The sequence below is a fragment of the Camellia sinensis genome, unplaced genomic scaffold (genome assembly GCF_055761805.1).
Source record: "Camellia sinensis isolate YWXY unplaced genomic scaffold, ASM5576180v1 Unanchor3, whole genome shotgun sequence".
Classification (NCBI taxonomy): domain Eukaryota; kingdom Viridiplantae; phylum Streptophyta; class Magnoliopsida; order Ericales; family Theaceae; genus Camellia; species Camellia sinensis.
The window spans coordinates 12,037,540-12,046,163 of record NW_028129178.1 but is presented as its reverse complement, the minus strand read 5'-3'; the positions used below and the strand labels follow the sequence as shown (position 1 = coordinate 12,046,163).

Genomic DNA, 8,624 nt, shown 5'->3' with positions numbered 1-8,624 from the left:
AGTTAATAATTTAAAAATTTTACTTACAATTTATAGCCATTATATGGGTCATGCCAAATATTAAACAAAATTTAAGAAATATAAGGTACATTTAGATTAGAGTCTAAGTTATATAAGTTTAATAATGACCGTGAGCATGTTGCACTAGCATGTGGATAGTTTTTCTAAATAAATATTTGCCAAAATTTTGAATGAGAGAATTTTGTTTAAAAAATAGGTTGATGATTAAATTTAGAGCATATTTGATAAAACTTAATTATTTATTTTGTAATGCTAAAAGTTTTAATGAAGTATAAAAAAATTTTATTACATAAATTTATTCATAAATTTTGAATGTGAAAAATGCTTGGAGTATTTGAAAATATTTGATTAAGTATAGAAGAACTATTTAATTAAGTATAGAAGAACTATTTGATTAAGTATAATTTTTTTTAATAAAAATAGTCTATTAATAAAGTTATTTCATACATATTTATAATGTATCATGTCCATTTTTTTATTTTTTTTTAAAGTTGGTGATTAACTCTTAAAAATTTATAAAATTCTTATTTGAAACGTGGATTATGCATAAATCTATTAACAAATGAGGAATTTTTTTTTTAAATGCACATATAGTACATTTATTATCTTTTATTTGAACCATGCTAACTACAAGTCAAGTAGTCATTTTGGCTCAAGTTACCAACTGAATATATATCGAGATTTAGATATTAGCCATTAAAATAGTCTAACGCATTTTCAATTAAATACACAATAAAAAACATAAGCATATGGGCTAAAGTTAAGTTGTTTTATATACATGTTCTGTGTTTAGTATATTAGTTCTATTTTTTTTAAATAAAACAACTTAAAAATATAAAAAATCAAAAATTAAAAATAATGTATAGCGTTGATCAAACTAAGAAAATGGTTTCAGGATTTGCAAAATGTTCAATTGATCTAACATCTAAAAATTAGTAAATATAATTAACTAATATTCAATGAGACTATTTTAGAGGTTATACCTAGCAGCCTAGCAGGGGCAAAATCATCAAAATCTTATTTGAGGAGTGGGTTGAAGATTGGGATTGCTGATACTCTATTTTTTTTTTTATTTATTCTTCAATTTTGATTGATTAAATTTTACAAAATAGATAAGGTAATTGATTTTACATAATAGATATGAGATAATTTGTAAATTAAAAAACTAAAATTACGAAATTCATCAAGACGAAATATATTTATATTTTATCGTAAATATAATTATTGTATGAGAACTAATTAATGTTAAATAAATTTTCTTTTATATTATAAATAAAGTTTTTTTTATAATTTAATTTTAAAAATAATTTTTAATTATTTATTTTAACCCGTGCACAACACAGATATTATGCTAATATAATATTATAATAAAACTTAATAAGTTACAATCACAATATTGAAGATCAAATACACGACATAATTTATACTAGCCTCCTAATGATATGTTGGTTTCTTTGTTGAGTTGGTTGTTGGGTTTATGTGGGCCCTTTATTAAGTTCGTTGTTAGATTATAATTATTCAAATATAATTCTTTTTATATTTTTAAATATTCTCTTATTAATAATCGACCAAATAAAAAAAATAAAAAAGACTCTTTAACAACCTGTACACCAAACAACTTGAGGATTCTTCCCCTCACCTTCATAACCTTTGCCTCACAATTTCACACACCTCCTCTCATCTCACTATTACAATAATGCTTAAAAATCACACATGAGAAATTAAAAAATCCCACTTTTACTAGAAGTGTGATTAAAAAAATTAAAATAATATTTTAATCACAATTAATCTAATTGAGTGAGATAATATTTATTTTTAATCTCACCTTTCAAATCAGTATGATTATATATCATTTTTTAATCACAATTTTTATATAAGTATGATTGTATATATTTTTTTAATTTTACTTTTATGTCTCTATAATGAAACAACACTGTTTTTAGAAGTGTTTATCTTTATAATTGGTTACAATGTCAAGATCAATCTATCATAGATTAATGGGTGGATTAACTTGGCCAATGTTTACCACCCAGGAAACTTCCTACTATTTTCTCCCAGCACAATTTGTGCCCCACCTTATATCTCTCTCTCTCTCTCACTTCTCCACCATGACCACAGCAGCAACGTTGCCTCTTCCTTTTCGTCGACACCCACACTCCTCGCCACCGTCGCTACTCCTCCCTCCGTAGCAACCCTTCATCTACATCTCAATCGCAACAACTGCGGTAACCCTACACCCCATCTTGACCATCGCAACAACTGTTGAAGCCACCATCTTAGCCACCGGTACCTAAACCTCGATATTTATACAACATGACTAGAAAAGATCACAATCCATCACGTGATGCCCACAAAAAAATTATTGTTCCTTTATATATCATTAATTATAGTATTGAAAGGCCACCAAACTGAGCAAATAATGTCCGTATTTTTTAAAAAGAAAACTGAGCAAAATTGCGGATCTCATACCCATGTAAGACATTTGGTCATTTATTTGGTAAAAAATTTGGTATCTCTAGCATTGCCCTTTTCTAAACTCATTTTTAGATGTATAAGTGATATATGATTGGTTGATAATTAGAGAAAATAAGATTGATTGTCATACCATTAAATTTGAAAAATAAATCTAATTTGTTATCTTGAATAGTAATGTTCAAACCGAAATAGGTGAACAGGAATAAAATTGATTGCTGTAATTCCCAAAATTGAGCATCTGGTGGTCTTTGTATAATTCATAAAAGACATATACATGGGAGCCCCGCCATTGATGGGCACTTGAGGTTTTATAATTACATATGGTGAGCATGGTTCGGATTGGATCGGATTGGGGTATAATTAGGACCAATCTGTTATTTACAGTTCTTGAAAAATTAGAATCAATCCAATCCGTTTAAATCATGGAATCAATCCGAACCAATCCATTTAAACACGGATTGGATCGGTTTAAGACCACGGATTTACATAATTAAATAACAAAAAAATATATATAACACTTTAATTTCATAAAAATATAAATATAACACCATATTAGTTTCACAATAGCAACATGTCTTTTCATAATAGCGACATATTGTTCTAGAATTTAAACGATCATAAGAAAATTGGTTCTACCATAAGTATTTAGACCATTACAAATTAACGCTAAAAACTAGCAAACAAAAGTAATAAAAAAAGATACTATGCGAGTTTAGGTTTGGATTTAAGTTTTATATGAAATAAGAGAAGATACTATGGAAGAGGGTGTATAATAAAAATATAAACTATTTGTATACGGTCCGAATCGGTTCAAATCCAGAACCGTGGGGTTCAATTCGGAACCAATTTGTGAACTACGGATTTTTAATTTTTCAATCTGGAACCAAACCACAGATTCAAAAAACCAATCCAAACCTACTGGATTGGACTTGACTGAATCGGATTACGGATTTCACGAATGCCTTACTCAGCCTTATATATATCATAAATATAGGGTTAATAGCAACGACCAGTCTTTGCCAACTCTGAAGAAGAAATTCCAGATTCGATAAATTGAAAGGAATGGATAACCAATGCACTTGTTTACTAGACTAGTACTATCTATTACCATATTTTCCAGCTGTGGTGATAAATATATGTTCTTTTAACAACACCAAAAGCTTAATTTGTATCCTTTGGGTTACACTACGAAATTAGCTTGGCCTGAAATAATGAAAATGTCTACATAATTGTATTTAAAATATATATATATATATATATATATTCAATATCAACATTCATTGCATTATTAGCTGTTGTGCATAATCAAAGACTAACCACCCACCAGAAAGAGTTCATAATGTGATATTTGTTAGATGTATCCGTTGTTATAAGTTTCTACTTTGAGTTAAACTTCAGCAATTAGGCTATATTTGAACTAAACTTGCCACTGTATTTCATTCATTGATTTCAAAACTTCAACGAATCTTTGATATGTGGGCACATGCAATTGATATTAGGAATCTTGATAGATAAGTTAACTCAATTACTTACAAAAACTAAAAGTTTCCCGGAAAATTGCCACCGTATTGCATTCATTGATTTCAAAACTTCAATGAATCTTTGATATGCTATAGTAATTGTAGTATATTAGCAGTCATGGGCGCATACAATTCATATTGGGAATATTGACAGATGAGTTAACTCAAGTACTTGCAAAAATTAATAGTTTTCCTGACAATTAATTGACACAGATTTTTCACTTGATAAAAAAATATTTTTTTAATGGCCAATGCTATGTATACTCCTTTGATTACTACAAATGTCATAATTAAATTTAAAAAAATAATTATAACCAAATATTAGAGAAGATATGACCAAAATAATGTCATAACTGATATCACAATGAGTCATAACTAACACTACGATGTGCATAATCAAACCGTAATCAAGTCATAATTAATACTCCAATATGTTATAACTAAAAACTACAAAGGTCATAATAGGGGTGTATAATACACATCCCCAAAAAATTCTCCTATTTAATATAATTATAGAATTAAAAAACTGTTACACACCTTCATTGAGTGTAAACCATTTGGATGCAATAACTTAAAATACCCGGGTTTATTTTGTTTATTTTTTGAAATTTGTTTTGATTATTAAATTGAGAATTTTGTTAACAAGTGTTTTAATGGTATTAATAAATAAATCTTAAAATAAGTATACATTGTTTATGGCATTCACTTTTATATAAAAATAAAAATAAAAATGTACAACTGTTATTATAGGGCTCTAATTTAAGTTTAAAAAATGTCAATTTATAACATTAGCGATTAGAGTCTATTTGAATTAGAGTTGCAAATACCAATTGGTTGTTGGCCGAGTGGTGATTGGAGCTCGGCTTGGAAGGACGGACTGCGGTTCGATTCCCCGCAATGCCAATTGGGAGGGGACTTGAGCCTATTAATCCAGAACTGCTCCCCGAATCCGGATTAGTCGGCCAGTGGGTCGGATACCGGGTGGTTGAACCAAAAAAAGAATTAGAGTTGCAAATGTATATCACTGATTGGTTACAAAACTTTATGTGAATCATAATCCCGCTCAACTAATTATAGTATTGAAAAGTCATCAAAGCTGAGTTTGTTGTTCCACTTAATTTGGTTATGAAGATATTTTTGAATGAATACAATGACTCTAGGATGTTTATGACCAATTCATTTATCTGTTGTCATGATTCATCATTTGAATCTAAGCTAAATATGAGTACAATGATGACTTGAGGATTTTGTATTTTATATCACTTTTACTTTTTTAAATCATGCAATTTACGGGACAAGTGAGTGTCGGTGCGTGAAATAGAGAAACTAGGCTAATTATTGAAGCAAACCGTAATAAATGAAAAGGAAAAGAAATGATAAATTACAAATATATTCTTGAGGTTTGTTTAAAGGATAAATTGTTCTCTATAATTTGGAAAGTTACAAATATTTTTTTATTAGAATTTTTTATTTAACATAATTAATTAAAAAAATAAAATTTATAATTATTCTCCTATACAATAATAAAATTACCTAAATTATGAATTGAAACATATTTCTAATAACATTAAAAATGGTTAATTAACTTGATAATTTATTAGTAAAATGTCGATTTGTTATGAAATTAGAAACTTCAAGGGGTACACTACAAGAAATAAGGGTTTTTGCGGCGTTTTTTTAACGACGTTTTTTAAAACGTCATTTTTATTAATATTTAACGACGTTTTAAAAACGTCGCATATTTTTTTAATTAAAACGACACAGTTTTGTAATTGAAGGCGTTTAAAAACGCCTCCAAATGCGGTAGGCCACACGCGCCTATTTTAAATCTGAGAATAAAGCTTTTGTAAGCCCTTAGGCCTTCAGACATAAACCAACATTGAATCCTCACATCGCCTCTCTCTCAACCCTCTCTAAAAACCCTTATTTTGAATCTCACCTTCAAATCTCACAGATTCACCGACTTCGAAGCTCCACCACCACCACCATCTGCACCGGCGAGGTAGCGAGATTCACCGATTCACCGATTCAAATCTCACAGATTCACCGATTTTAGATCAGTCTGCACTGCCACCGTGATTTCGATTCAGATCGGTTTGCACTGCCACCGCGATTTCAATTCTATCTCTAGATCTCTCTCTCTGAGATTTATCTTTGATTTCATCTCAGAGCGATTTCGATTTCTCTCTCTCTCTCTCTCTATTTCGAAGCTCCGCCGCCATCGCCATCTGCACCAGCGAGCTATCGATTTCTCTCTTGGCTCTGACGCTGGTTCCATTTATATTGTTAATTTTCATCGGCAATCGCTTCTTCTTCGTATTTTGTTTTGATTATCAATTTGCTATTTTGTTGATATCATGTGAGTTTCATTCTAATCTAATATTGAATCAACTTCTATCCTCTTTGGTATGCTTTTTTATGTGTCAAAGATTGCAGGGAGCAAAAGCGTTATGGAATGACACCCCTCAAGAAACCTGTGGATCTTCAGAGATTGAATGAATTGGTGTCAATTGGGTAAGTGGAACCAGAATAATGTATTTATTTTCCCAATCTCTGATTATTATTTTTTTCTTTTTCCTTCCTTTTTTCTGAAGTCAATTCTTGTTGTTAACTTTTGTCATGAGTATTATTTTCTCACTAGATGTCACCATTTAGTCTTAGGTCTTCAAAAGTGAAAATAAATATTAAAATATAGAAGACAGAAGGGTGAAATTAATGTAATTACATATGGCTCTGACTCTTGGAATTTTTTTCCCCCCTGAAATTTTAAATAAAAAGTGAACCAATGTTGTCATCTGCCTTGAATCCAATGCCTTAATGCAGTTCAACTTTCGTCCCACTTTTCCTGGGGCACAGTCCTACATTTCTGATACATTGATCGATAATGTTTTGGCTGTGTTTGATATCTGGATTAGGTTCACTATGATTATGAGTTCGGTGGGATTGAGTGATGGGATTACTAATATGGTGGTATTAGGTTGGAAATGTGAGATTAATTGCATTTTTTTGTTTACTATGGGAAATAGTTACCTGCTCGTGTTTGTTTTGCTTTAATTGGTTGAGATTAAATCTATGAAATTATTTAAAAGCTCTCATTACATAAAAGTCAGCTTTGTGCATTGAAAAAATAATAGTCAGCTTTGTTGTTTTTGTAAATTGGGGGCAAAATAGTCAGCTTTGATGTTTCAACATTAGATTACATATGGCTCTGACTCTTGGAATTTTTATTTATATTAAGTTGATTCACTGATTATTTATATTAAGTTGATTCACTTATGTGCTCTTGATCTATGATATTAGGCTCTTCATCTCAGGCACATTTTTCAAATCAATTAATTCTTTGGTAGTCAATTTTGTTTCAGATTATTGAACCTTAGCATGAATTATATAAATAAGTCTTTTATTTTGTCCCACTATTTGCTCAGCTGATTAAATGATCTAAGGCTTGTAATTCCACAGGGCATCATTTAGCCCTAGTTCTAACCTTTGCGTAAGGCTCCATTCTCTATAAGAAAAGGAATTTCTTTGTATATGACAGAAATAGTTGAAGTCACTTCAATGAAATTGTAGTTTTCTGTGCCTCCTTTCTGCATTTTGTCAGGACTGAACTGCACAAATATGGTTGTTTGAATGATCAATTTTTCTTAACTTCATCTGTATTTCCTTCTAAAATGCACCTCTTTTTCTATTTGATGGATTATTTTAAACTTTGTTCTGGCATTGTTCAACAATTATGCATATTCTGTCCTCTCATTGGTCATATATTTGAAAATAAGGGGTTGGAATTGATGTCTCATGTTGCATCTTCACTACTGAAGACAATGAGTAGCTGATGCCTTATGCCAAAACATGTTACTAAGGAAAATATGTTTGTGACCCCTAAAAAGCCTCCCCTAGTTTGACTCATAATGACATGGCATGTTATGTGTCAACTTTTGATTTGCCTCAAACTCAACCATAGAAGACCCAACTCCCTTCTCACGTTATTATGGGTGCATTTGAGGATTTGAATTGTGGGTCTCTATCATTTCTATGTTACTCAGTTTCTTAATTGAAAGATATATTCTTTTCTTTGATTCTTTGCTGTGTTAATAATTTCAGTCCGAGCATGATGGGTCAGATGTACAAGTGCACCTAAATGTTGAACATCATTATGAAGCAGATGTAATCCCCAACATGTCAAGGTCACCTAGGGTAAAGTACATAACCTATTATGAAGACTCTGACAGTCTTCCTGGAAAGAGAACAGTAGTTTGGGAGCTTGACAAGGGTATGTAAAATGTCTCACAAGGATCAAGTTTTGAAGAGCGACATAAGTAAAAATTTACATTTACATCCTTATCCCTATCCCTATCCCTATGGCCTTTGCATCACTAGTTCTTTTGCTTATGTTTTATTTATTTTTTTGTTGGTTCTTTCGTTGCTTTAGGGGTTTGATGTAGCGAACATACCTGGTGTCAATCAGTTCCATCAAATTCTTCCAATGGACATTACCTACAACACTAAACATTTCGAATGGTATTCGCAGCTTGCAGTTGATGAATACATGAGGCATTTAATTGATGATTGTATTTTATTTCAAGTTATAAACATAATACTACTTAGCTT

At 30.5% G+C, this 8,624-nt stretch overlaps 1 long non-coding RNA gene across 2 annotated transcripts; it reads left to right on the top strand.

Annotated features, from left to right (window-relative positions):
• Window positions 1–5,725: 5,725 nt before the first annotated feature.
• On the top strand, window positions 5,726–8,621 carry LOC145816137 (uncharacterized). Of its 2 annotated transcripts, none has more exons than XR_014358558.1 (3): window positions 5,726–6,530; window positions 8,118–8,332; window positions 8,446–8,621. It is a non-coding gene; the product is annotated as an uncharacterized LOC145816137 (long non-coding RNA). The 2 variants fall into 2 exon arrangements; XR_014358557.1 differs by having other exon boundaries at window positions 5,733–6,530; window positions 8,118–8,286.
• Window positions 8,622–8,624: the final 3 nt, after the last annotated feature.